This window comes from Dama dama, chromosome 12, assembly GCF_033118175.1.
Source record: "Dama dama isolate Ldn47 chromosome 12, ASM3311817v1, whole genome shotgun sequence".
In the NCBI taxonomy this organism is placed as follows: Eukaryota; Metazoa; Chordata; class Mammalia; order Artiodactyla; family Cervidae; genus Dama; species Dama dama.
Window position 1 is genome coordinate 27,778,682 of NC_083692.1, and position 13,609 is coordinate 27,792,290.

Here is a 13,609-nt window from a genome sequence, read left to right on the forward strand (position 1 = left end):
TAAAAGTCATGTACATTCATTGGTTGACTGGACCAATGTTAATTGATTACCTCTGTCCAGAGTTTTGCCCATCCTCTGTTGTTCCCATTTTCTACATCTTTATTGTCTCATTTAATGTAGTTCACAGTCTGAATTAATTATACAATTTGAGTCAAATTTTGCTGCTTCCAGATGATATGGGGCCTCAGAACCAGGATGGATATCAGTCACGGCCCCCTTTCTCTTCCCCAAAGCTCTTCAGGCAAGGTGTCTTCAGCCAGTGTCACTCAAGATGATGACCATGGAGTTGGAAGACAGAGACCCCTGGGATCATTTGGCTTCTGACATTTGTCAACGGTGTGACTTTGGGAAAACTGCTTGAGTTAAGCCTTGAATTCATTTGTAAAGTGGTACTTATTTTTCAGTGTTGTTATATTCTATTAGGTAGTATATGTAAAATAACAAAGTGTGACACATGGTAACCTGAAAAATATTATTATGTTTGATGAATACTTTATTAAACCCAAAAGTTAAACCCACAGCAGAAGAATGGAAGTAATAAAGATTATTAAGCAGAAATAAAGTAGAGAATAGAAAAACAACAGAGAAAAATGAAACCAAAAGTTGGTACTTTTAAAAAATCAGCAAAATTAGCAAACCTTTAACCAGATGGACTAAATAAAAGACTCAAATTACTAAAAATCAGAAATGAAAGTGGAGATATCTTTGCTGATTCTATAGAAATAAAACATAAGGGCACTGTGAACATTTTGTTTGCCAAAAAAGAAAAAAAAAAAAATGTTGGGTAGTCTAGATGAAATGATTCAATCACCATGAAATAGAAAATCTGAATAGACTTATAATTAGTAAGAGGATTGCATTGGTAATCAAAAATCTCCCAACAAAAATGTTAGCCCAGGTGGCCTCACTAATGAATTCTACCAAACATTTAAAGAAGAATTAATACCAATGCCTCTCAAATGTTTTCAAGAAATCAAAGAGGAGGGAACAGTTCCTAACCCATTTGTATCAGGTCAGTATAACCCTGATACCAAAACCAAAGATACTATAAGAAAGTAAAACTAAAGGCCAATATCCCTTATAGACATCGATACAAAAGTGTCCAGCAAATTGCTAGCAAACAGATTCAGCAGCATATTAAAAGCATTATTCTCATGACTAGTTGGGATTTATTCCTGGAATGCACGGATGGTTCAACATACAAAAATCAGTCAATGTAATGTACCACATCATCAAAATGAAGGGAAAAAATCCCACATAGTCATCTCAACTTATGCAGAAAAAGTGTTTGATAAAATTCAACACCCTTTCATGATAAAACACTCAACAAAATAGGAATAGATGGAAATTGCCTCAACATTGTAAAAGCCACATGTGAAAAATCCTTAACAAACATTGTATTCAATGGTGAAAGACTGAAAATTTTTCATCTAAGATCAGGAAGAAGGTGAGGATACCCACTTTTTCACTACTTCTATTCAACATAGTGCTGGAAGTTCTATTCAGAGCAATTAGGCAAGGAAAAGAAAAAGCATGCAAATTGGAAATGAAGAAGTAAATTTGTTTACAGGTGGTATGATGTTACATGTAGAAAACTGAAGACCACAAAAAGTTGTTGGAACTAATGAATGAATTCAGCAAAGTAGCAGAATACTAAGTCAACACACCAAAATCAGTTTCATCTCTATATACAATAGAGATGAACAAACTGAAAAGAAATTACAAAAACAATTCCATATACAATTAGCATCAAAAAGGATAAAATCCTTAGTAATTAATGGTGAGACTTGTACAATGAAAACTACAAAACATTGCTGAAAGAAATTAAAACATAAATGGGAACATATTCCATGTTTATTGATTGGATTACTTATTATTGGAAAAATGTCCATACTGCTGAAGTGATCTACAGATAGAATGTAATCATTATAAAAATCCCAATTGATAATGATTGATTGATAAAAGTTTTTTTTTGCAGAAATTAAAAAAAAATCCAATCTAAAATTTATATGGAATCTCAAGGGAGCATGAATTGCCAAAATGATTTTGAAAAAGAACAAAACTGGAGGACACACTCTTTCTGATTTTAAAACTCACTATAAAGCTACATTAATCAAAACAGTGTGGTGGTTTTGCCATAAAGCTATATAGGCCAATGGGATAAAATAGAGAACTCAGAAGAAGCTCATATGTGGTCAAAAGATTTTTGACAAGGTTGCCAAGACCATTTGATGAGGAAAGGAAAGTGTTTTCAAAGAATAGTGCTGTGAAAACTGGATATCCACACTTTGAAGAATGAAGTTGGACCCTTATCTAACACTATATACAAAAATAACCTCAAAATGAATCAAGGACCTAAATGTAAGACCCAAAATAATAAAGCTCTTAGAAACATAGGACAAAAGTTTCATTGTACAACATTGTACAGTATTTGACATGACTTCTTGGACATAACATCAAAGGCACAGGTAACAAAAAATAGACGAATTAGACTTCATGAAAATTTAAAAAATTTGTGCATCCTAAGATACTATCCACAGAGTAAAAAGGCAACTCGTGAAATGGGAGAAAATACAGATATACATCGTATATCTGTAAAAGGGTTAATATCAAGAATATATAGAGAACTTTAAAAAACTCAATGACAAGAACCTAAACAGGCCAATTCAAAAATGGGCAAGGATTTAAATAGATATTTCTCCAAAGACGATAATAACTGGCCAAGAAGCACTTAAAAAGATACTTAACGTCGCTAATCATAAGGAAACTGCAAATCAAAACTTCATTGAGGTATACCTCCTCATACCCATAAGGATGGCCACTATCAAAAAACCAGAAAACAAGAAGAGCTGGCAAGGATGTGGAGAAACTGGAACATTTGTGCACTATTGATGGGAATGTAAAATGATACAGCTGCTGTGGAAAACAGTATAGCAGTCCCTCAAAATATTAAAAATAAAAATATCATGATCTGGCAATTGCCCTTCTGAGTATATACCCAAAAGAAAGCAGGGCTTCAAAGAGTTATTTTTACACCCATCATTATTCACAATAGCTGAAATGGGGAAGCAACCCAAGCGTCCACCAGCAGATGTCTGGATGAGCAAAATGTGGCATATACATGGAGTATTATTCAGCCTCAAAAAGGAAGGAAATTCTGAAAGATGGTACATCATAGATGAACCTTGAGAACATTATAGTAAATGAAAAATAAGCCGTCACACAAAGGCAAATAGTGTTTGATTGCACTTAAACGACGTACTTAGAAGAGTCAAAACCATAAAGACAGAAAGTGTAATGGTTGTTGCCAGGGGCTGAGAGGAGGAAAGAATGGGGGTTATCTTCTAATAAGTATAGAGTTTCAACATTAAAAGATGAAAAGAGTTAAGAGGATGGGTGGTGGTGATGGTTGCACACTAAAGTGTACAAACAACCTGTGCATGTAAAAATGATCAAAATGGTAAATTTAATTTTATGTGTATTTTACCTCAATAATAAAAAATGCTACTAAACCATTTTCCATAGTGGATGTGACATTTCATACTGTTACCAACAAGGTGTGAGAATTACAGTTGCACCACATTTTTGCCAACATTTAGTGGTGTCACTTTTAATAGTTTTAGCCATTCTGGTGAATGCATATAATTTATTGAGGTTCTCATTTGTACTCTCCTGATGACTAATTATATTAAACACCATTTTCATGTGTTTTTAGCAATCTGTATATCTTCTTTTGTGAAGTGTCTGTTCAAATTTTTGCCCATTTTGCTTTATTGGGTTGTTGACCTTTTTATTATTGAATTGTAGGGTATCTTTATGTTTCTTGAATAATAATTCTTTGTCAGATATATGTTTTGTGAATATTTTCTCCATACCTAATGAGCAAAAAGTTTAAATTTTGATGAGATATAATTTAACTTTTTTTCTTTTATGATTATTGTTTCTTGTGTCCTATGAAATCTTTCTCTCTTCCTGCTTCCTTTCCTTCCTCCCTGCCAGTCCAGATTATACTCTTTTATATATCCCCTTTGAAAGCTTTATAATTTTTACTTTTATGTTTAGGTTCATGATTCATCTTGGATTATTTTTTTGTGCACATCTCTGGCTATTTTCAAAATTTTCTTTATCTTTTGTTTTCTGTTTGCTTCTGATGTGCCTAATGTTTTGCTTCATATTTATCATGCTTGGAGATCACTGAGTTGCTTAAATCTCTACATATTTACTTATTACCAGATTTGGTAAGTATTTTGATCATTATTTTTCAGATATTTTTTTCTGTCCCATTCTCTTTCTTTCTTCTGGAACACTAATTACATGTACTAAATCTTATAGTATCATACATCACAGGTACTGTTCATTTTTTATTAATAAATTATCTTTTTATTGAGATAGAATTCACATAAAATTAATCATTTTATTTACTTTTTAAAATTAGCCATTTAAAAATATACCATTCACAGACACTTTGTACATTAAAGATATTGTACAGCTTTATTTTCTATATCATTCCAAATATTTTCACCATCCCAAAAGAAACCCCCATAATCTTGAGGTTTCCCATTCCTCCCTCCCAACATCTGTCAACCACATTAGCCTTCAGTCTTTATGCATTTACCTATTCTGGATATTTCACATAAATGGAATCATATAATATGTAACCTTTTTGTCTGGCTTCTCTCACTTAGCATATTCTTTTTGAAGTTCATATTGTATGTATCAGTACTTCTTTCCTTTTTATTGCTGAGTATTTCATTGCATGATATACCACATTTTATTTATTTATTATCAACTCATTGATATTTAGGTTGTTTTCACCTTATGGCTATTGTGAATAGTGCTGTGATGAGTGATCATTATGAGCTTTTGTTTAAATACATGTTTTTAGTTTTTTCAGTAAATAAGGTTGGATTGAAATTTCTGGGTCATATGGTAATGCTATCATTAATTTTCTGAGGAACTGTCAGCCTCTTTTCTACAGCAGCTGCACTAATTTTCACTCCTTGAGCAATGCATGGGGGTTCTGATTTCTTTAGCTCATTGCTAATGCTAGTTGTTTTCTGTTGTTGATTTCATCTATAGTCATCTTAGTGGATGTTCTGTTCATTTTTTAAAAAATATCTTTTTTCAATGCTTTTTAAATTGATAATATATGATATTCCTCAAGTTCTTTTTCCTCTGTCATCTCTATTAACTGTTATGCTCATATAACAAATATTTTTATTTTAGATACTATATTTTTTAGTTTTAGAATTTTCTCATGGTTCATTTTCTGGAGTCTATTCCTTTGTTGAGATTTCTATCTTTTCATTCACTCTATGTTTTTCTTAATATCATTGTGTGTAATTATCATAGTTATCATAAGATTCTTTTTGCAAATTCCAATATCTGAGACTTGTCTCTCTTACTGGTCTTTTTCTTGAGAATTTGTTACATTTTTCTGGTTCTTTGTATGCTGAGTAAATTTGAATTTTTTCTTGGATACTTTAAATTTTATGTTATGGGGACTCTGGATTGTGTAATATTTTTCTGAAGATTATTAATCAGTTTTAGCAAAAATTAATTTGGTGGGACTCTACAAACTCCATCTCTTGGTAAGTAGCTCGTATCATCGTTCAGTTCTTTTATCCTTTTCTGGAGTTTGTTCCACGCATGTGAGCGTCTGGTGTTAGTCATAGATTTGGGTTAGGTTATACACACAAAATTTTGGTTTCTCCTCTCTAGTGCTGTGCTTTCTGTGACATAACCCTCACTTTCCAATGGCTGTGGCTGCCCTGTACCCTGTGGTTCTTTAGGGCAGAAAAACAGTTTTTCTATTGTCTTCTATTTGTGTTCTCCTCTTCACCTAGTATTGACCCTCATGCTAAAACTTATAAAAATGGAAGATTTACCCAGTGTCGTCCTTTTTTCCCAAGTGTTGACTTTCCTACAGAATATGCCTTTTAGTGCTTTCCAATTGTTTTCCTTTTTCCTCTGTGTGTATGTCTCTGTATTTTTGCCACATTTCCCCGTTTTTATCTGCATGAAGAGGTCTAGCAGAATTCTGACCATATATTCTTAAAGCAGATTTTCCCTCAAGGGCTATAACTTGGAGACACATGATTCTCTCCCCCTCCAACCCCAACACATTCTACGTATCAGGCGTGGTACCAAGTCAGGTAAGTATTTCCCACACATCAGTAATTTACATATCACTGCCATTAATTTTGCCACTTTAATATTACACTTGTAATGTGTTAGCTTATTTTTAAATGCATCATATTTTCATTCAATTTTATTTATTTGCTTTTAAAACTTTTTATTTTGAGACAAATTTAGACTTATGCAAGAGTTGAAAAATATTACCGTGAATTCCTGGATACCTTCTTCTAGCTTCCCCTTATGTTACCATCTTCTATAACCAAAGAAGATTTATCCTTGGCACAAGTGTCCTAGATATAATGCTGTCAACTAAAATACAGATTTTATTCAGATTTTACCAGTTTTCCCATTAACGTCCCTTTTCTCTTCTGCATCCAGTTCAGGACTGCACGTTATAAGTAGCTGTCACGTCTCCTTGGTCTCTTCAACTTGGTGACACTTCCCCAGTCTTTCCTGATCTTTCATTACTGACACTTTTGAAAACACTGGTAAGTTGTGTTTTAGAATGTCCCTCAGTTTGGGGTTTCAGATGGTTCCTTATGATAAGATTGAAGTTATAGGCATTATTTCAGGATATTGATAGGATGCTTCAGAGATGATGCTCCTCCCTCAGTGCATGATATCGGGGAGTACATGGTGTCACTGTTTATTATTAGGCTAGAGAGAATATTTACATACTCATATTAATGCAGTCCCTGATTACTGACTTAATTAAAAGAATGATATATTGGGAGGATGGGAGAGGGGAGACACAGGTTGTGCAAAATTAAGCTGAATCTTTGACAATGTTTGTAGAATTTCCAAATCAAGAAATAACGGCATAAGCAACTGGACATGTGGAAGCAACTACTGATGGCTTGCAGACATAATATAGGTAATATTAGCTAAAGGTATTCAAGAGGAGAGAGATCATGAAAAAAAAAGGCTTGATTGTCTTTTATCAAAGTCTCAGTGTCTGAGAAATAGGTCAAATAAATAGTGTGCATTCTTTCTTCAAAAACTCAGTGGAGCAGACCTACAACAACCTCCAATACAAGTTGAGACATGCCTGTTAGTATAAAAGGGGATTTCTTCAGATCACAGTGATTACATATGTATGGATAGAGCATGTCCCAGTCAAGAATTAGGATGTAACAGGTTGAGCTGATATCCCTCAAGATGCATAATTCTTTTTCTGAGATTCTGAGAATGCAGGGGTCAGGAATTGACCTCTGCCACTGATTAGAAAGAAATCTGGCACAGATAACCTTCTAGTTTGCTTGAATGAGGAAATTTGAACATCAGATGGTGTTAATTAGGCATTTACAGGCTATTTCACTGACACAAAAAGGATATTATCGCTGTTCCCCCTTGCACTTCAGCACCTGGAGTGTTTCAGACAATAGCGAATTCACATAATGAGCAATGTGAAATGGCAAGTGATTATGATGAACAAATTGAGCTTGTGGAATCTCAGAGGCAGACTCATTTCCTCCTCACAACTCTGGAATAGCCCTGTCTCTTTGGAAAGCTTGCTGCTTGTTCCAGGAGCTTCAGCAATCCAGGAAGGACCACCTGGAGAAGCCCAAGAGGGGCCAGTCAGCAGAGAGAGGAGAACTTTCATTACTTCTTCTGCAGACTCTGAAAATCCAAAGGTCAGGAGGCATCCTTGTAGGGGTGGAGTCCTATACTCTTCTTATGGCTAATTTGATGAAAATCATCACAGGGAGAAACCTCTGAAGATCCATAAAACACCACATGAACGGTTCAGCTAAATTACAGCAATGGGAGAGGGAAGGGAAGTGCTGGGGAGAACCATTTTAAAAGCTCATGAATAAAAAGTATATCAATTTTGGAGGCTTTATTTTCATTATGAAATTATATGTACCCTTTCATTTCTACTGCTTCTTGAGGTATAATATGGGGTTTCCCAGGTGGTGCTAGTTTTAAAGAACCCACCTGCCAATTCAGGAGACATAAGAGGCATGGGTTTGATCCTGGGTCAGGAAGACCACCTGGAGGAGGGCATGGCAACCCACTCCAGTATTCTTGCCTGGAGAATCCCATGGACAGAGGAGCCTGGTGGGCTGAAGTCCATTGGGTCACAAAGAGTCAGACATGACTGAAGCGACTTAGCACGTATGCACAAGGTATAATATCCTTGCCAAAGAGTGTACATATCCAAATGAACAACTCACTACATTTTTTTTTACTGTTTTCTTTAGAGAGAGAAAAACAAGAAGCCAAAGTGAGACATAGAAGACAGGTTGGGAGAGACTGCATTCTGCTGTTACCATCTAGGGGCAAACGGCTCGATGCTTTGATGTCCACCTGATAACCACGTATGGCTGCGTCTCCCTGAAATTGTCTCCATGTTGCTAAGGACCAACCAGGATCACCTCAGGCTGACCTCCTGTGAGGATACTCATAGCAATGGAAATCCTGCCAAGTTCAGCGCTGCACCCAGCGACACCTGGGAAGACATTAAGTCTTCAGGTACAGGCTATAAAAGAAATAGGACTATGAGAGATTAAAGGAATCATTACAAAGTCTCTGCTATGGTTTCTCCATGAGCTTCAGGGTTTGTTTCCATCCCATGACACATCACTGATTCAGATAAGTGAAAGCCTGAAGAAGAAGCAGTGGATTGCTCTGAATGTCAGATCATGTCAATATTCTTCCCCAAACCCTTTCCGTGATTACTTGATATACTAGGAATAAAGACTAGACTCCCAAGCGTGGTGTACAAGGTGCCAAGTTATCTGGCACCAGCCGGCTCTCTGATCTTCTTGCCTGCTACTCCCTTCCCTTACTCATTGATCCTAGCTCCATCGGCTGCCATCTTCTCCCTTGGCTCTGCCTCAGGACCTTTGCATTTGCTGTTTCCTCTGCCCTCGGTACTTTGTGTTGTTGGCTGCTTGTCACTTTTTAGTTCTCTGCTTAGATGCCATCTCATCAGTGGATTCCCATGACTGGTCCACCTAAATAAACAAGTCCCTTCTTCTGAATCACTCCTATCTCATAGTCCTCTTTATGTACTGAATTTAGTGGCTCATAGCCTGAAACTACCTTTTATTTGTTAACTTTTTTTAACTTATTTTTACCTCCCCTTTCTAGAAGGTCAGTTCAGTAGGGCAGATTTTATCTGCCTCTCCGATGCCTATAAACTAGCCCTGAGAATAACAGTGCCTGGCAGGTAGTTGGTGCTCAGTCTGTGTTGAATGAATGAGTAAATGAATAGTGAACAATATGCATAATAAACATATCTATTATGCTAAGGTTTCTGTGAGGAATGAGCCTATGCTCTTCTTCTTTGGAAGCCCCCTGGAGTCTTGAGTATAGAGATCTGAGCACTGTGCTCTACATGTAGACTTCTGGAAAGCCCAGGCTAGCTTACTGGGCTCTGTATTAGTTATTTATTGCTATGTGACAATTTTCCATAAACTTAGAAACTTTAGAGACTTAAATCACATTTATTAGCTCCTAGTTTTTCTGGATTAGGAGTCTGGGTGTGGTTTAGCTGGGTCTTTTACTTGGGATTTTGCATCAGGCTGCCGTCAGGGTGTAGACTAGGGTTGTGGTCACTTTGTTCTCAAGGACTGATGGGGGAAGGAACTGCTTCCAAGCTCACGTGGCTGTTGGCAGAATCCTGTGCTTTGCAATTTTAAGGCTAAAGGCCTCAGTTTCTGGCCGGCCATTGGCTGGGTGCTGTCCTCAGTTTCTAGCTGATTGTTGACCAGAGACTATCCTCAGCTCCTTGTTATGAGGGCCCCCGCAGTCTGCCTGCTCCCTACAGTGAAGACAGCAAGGGAGAGAGTCTGCTACAAGATGGATGTTCTGATCTTATGTCATGTGGTCACAGAAGTGACATCTCATTTCTGTTGCCATATTCCAGCCTAAAGCAAGTCACAGGTCCAGGCTGTACTCTAGGGGAGGAGATGATGTGGAACATGAATGCCAGGAAGCAGGGCTCCCTGGATCATCTTAGAATCTGCTTGTCACTGTCTAGAATCTAGCTCCCAGTGGTTTACATCCACTTGCATGTCCTCCTCAAACCCCCACCCCCGCCCCCCGCAAAATAACATCCACCTCCTTCCAAGAGGAGCCATGAGTCTCATCCCATTTCTTATTACAGCATCTGTTCAAAGTGCAGCATCTCGTTATCCAAATCAGAAAGTGCACTTTGGGTAAAATTCCTCTACAGTGATGGATTTTTAAAACTAGAGAGACAACTTATCCACCCCTTGTTCCTGCAACCTACAACTGTGGAATATAGGCAGAGAATGAAGGCTATAGATAGTTCTGTTCAAAAAGGGGGAAATGGGACGTACAAAGGGGTGTTAGGAATCATTCTCATTGGCCCTGTCCTTTGAGTTCTTGATTTCATCCCCTGAATGATCCTTTTTTTTTTTTTTAAGTGAAAGACAGTACTCTTTGTAGCTTAATAGTCCTATTAGCCTACTTCTTGTGAGTAGGATTTTGTGAGTTCAAATGCCTCTTTTCACTTAGTGGTGGTGATTTAGTCACTAAGTCATGTCTCACTCTTTGTGACCCCATGGACTGTAGCCTGCCAGCCTCCTCTTTCCATGGGGAGTCTCCAGGCAAGAATACTGGTGTGGGTTGCCATTTCCTCCTCCAGGGGATCTTCCCAATCCAGGGATCGAACCCAGGTCTTCTACGCCGCAGGCGGTCTCCTGCATTACAGGCAGATTCTTTACTGACTGAGTCACTAGGGACTTATCTTTAGTTCCTTCAGTCCATTTTGGCAGTACTTTTGGTAAAATAATATTTTGAAAATATAATGGGTCTTCCTTGGATTCTGCTAGGACTGGGGTTCACTTCATTGAACGAATCCACACTCACAAATCTTTGTGAGGGAGCCCTCCTCTAGCTGTGCCCCTGGTGCAATGGCTGAGATAGGAGGCTCCTAAGATCCCCACTGAGCTTCCTTGGTAGCTCAGTTGATAAAGAATCTGCCTGCAATGTGGGAGACCTGGGTTCAATTCCTGGGTTGGATTCTTAGTTTCATTCAATGACTATTTGGTGTGATTAAGAGAATCTGGGAGACACAGCCTTGGTGTCTTGAGAGGGTATTTTGTGTGACTGAATACTATTCTGCAACTCTGATCTGTCTTGAGATTTTAATAAAAGGTGTATAGTCACGTCCTTGGCTTTTTTTTTCCATGCCACATTTTCCTGACAGTGCAAGGAAGCTATTTCTTAATTTTAGCCTCTTTCAACATACAAAAAGTCTAATAATTTTAAAAAGTCATTAAGTCTTGGTTCTTGATTTAACAGTTCCGCCCCCCACCCCCCAATTCACTGGTGTCCCAGTGCATTTTACTATTGTACAAATGGCAATAAGAAGCCAGGTGGTACCTTCTTTATTTTGCTTGGAAATCTCTTTGGCTAAATAACCAAGGTCAATCCTTACCTTTTTTTTTTTCATGTAACTGCAGGAGACAACTTTGCGAAGCTTTCTGCCACTGCACTGCAAGCATCTCCTTTTCACCAGTTTCCAGTAACTTGTTCCTCACTTCCTTCAGAGCCTTAACAGTGTCTTCAAGTCTCTTCAACTAACAGTCTATTGGAGTCAATTTAGGTTTTCTTTCTCATGTGCCTCAAAATTCTTCCAGGCTCCAAGACCAAGCTCATATTTGTTATGGCAGGACCCCACTTCTACATACCCAAATCCATGTTAATAGGTTTTATGTATGCTTTCCACCAAGCTGAATTAAGGGAAGTTAACAGTTGACTCACTTAGATTCCCTAAGTGCTGAGTTAAACCTCTCATGCTCCCAACAGTATGTTAGGTACATGGAAAACTATCTGGTGACAGTTACCTTTTAGGACAAGTTTGTTGCTATTGTTCTGACTCTGTTGTTCTATCATCATGGATAGGTTTCTTCTCTCTTCACATTTATTTGCCTGTGGGGTTCTGTCCCTCTGCTGAGCAAATAGAGCAAATTGAAGCCAAGCCACTGGGTGAAGATTTGGGCTTGGGGTTTCTGGAAAGTTTTAGCAGCAAGGAGGACGTAACTCGGTGTGAGTGGCCTAGAGGGGTATTAGGGATGGATCATTTGGTGTTGGGTTTGTGCTTTGTGATTGTCAACCCATTTGAAAACATGTTTTCCCCAGCAGGCTGTTGGGCTGTGTGTTCCCTCCAGCAGTCTGACCTTTGAGAGGATGAACAGTTCCTATGACGGTTGTCCCCAAGGGTGGCAGCCAGGCTGTCCAAGCATCCTGACACGCGATAAAGATGCTTCAGGCTAGAAGGCCCTCATGGCAACCCTGTTCTGCTGCCAACAAGTCAAGCTGGCCATGGGATTCCATGACTTTGTCCACTTCTGGGGACACACCTGGAAGGTGAGCCTCGGGGCCCCAGCTTGGGGTCCTCCAAGGCTCAAGAGTGCTGCTTGGCATTCATGTTTGGTCTCTACTAATCTGGAATGTTTTTCTATGGCAAATGCTAGGATGAAAAATCCATAGACATTTGAGTGCCCTAAGGATCATGCCTGTCTAACTTGGTATGTATCTTATGAGTTTAATTCAGTATGATCTCCTGAATGCCACGGGCATGTCCTTGTATCTTAGTGTCCTAACATCTCAGTTGACCGAATGACTCATTCTTCTGCTTGGGAAATTGCTACTGCATCTGCAGCATTCATCTTTACACATGTTTCCATTTCATCTATGTCAATATATTCCTCAGTTTCAGCCAGACTCCTATTCTCCACTGTCATGTAAATATATTCTTTGTCTTTTGAAAGATTCACTTTTTACCTTTTTGTTAGGAAAGTGCCCTCAATCGTGAGTGGCCTTACTTTGTAGTTATTCCTAAGAGCCTTTGTCCAACTTTCTGATCAACTTTAGTTAAAACTGTGTTTTAATTTTTTGGGTGGATAGGAGGCAGGGCTTGCAGGGACAGGATTGTATGGTTAACAGTAATTTCAGCTGATGTGGGAAAGAAGCAGTCTTAGAGTCTCTTGCTGAGTAGAAACTGCCAATTCTTAAAAAAAACAAAAACAAAAACAAAAACAAAAGACAAAGGTAATTTTTATTTTATTAGCTCCATTGGAGTAGGTTCCTATTCAGGTCAAGTTATATCACATAATTTTTGATCATCAAGCCTTCAGTGTCACTTGTCCAGAGGCAAAGGATATATCCAGCCAGAACTTGTGAATGTGACCCTACATGGAATGGATCTTTGCGAAGGGAATTAAGTTAAGGATCTTGAGTGAGATCACCCTGGATTTAGGTTGGATCCTAAAATTAGTGTCAGGTGCCCTTAGAAGAGAAAGACAAAGGGAGATAGAGACACAAATTGGTCTCCTTAGAATTCTAGGATGAAACATTGGAAGCTAAAGGGATCAAGTTGTTGGCTGTGGGTTCAGAATACAAGTATGCTTATACTTTCCTCCTAATCAGGAGGTGAAAGTCTAGGTTTAAGAAGCAGCCACTATGAAGAACGGTATTAAGGTTCCTTAAAAAA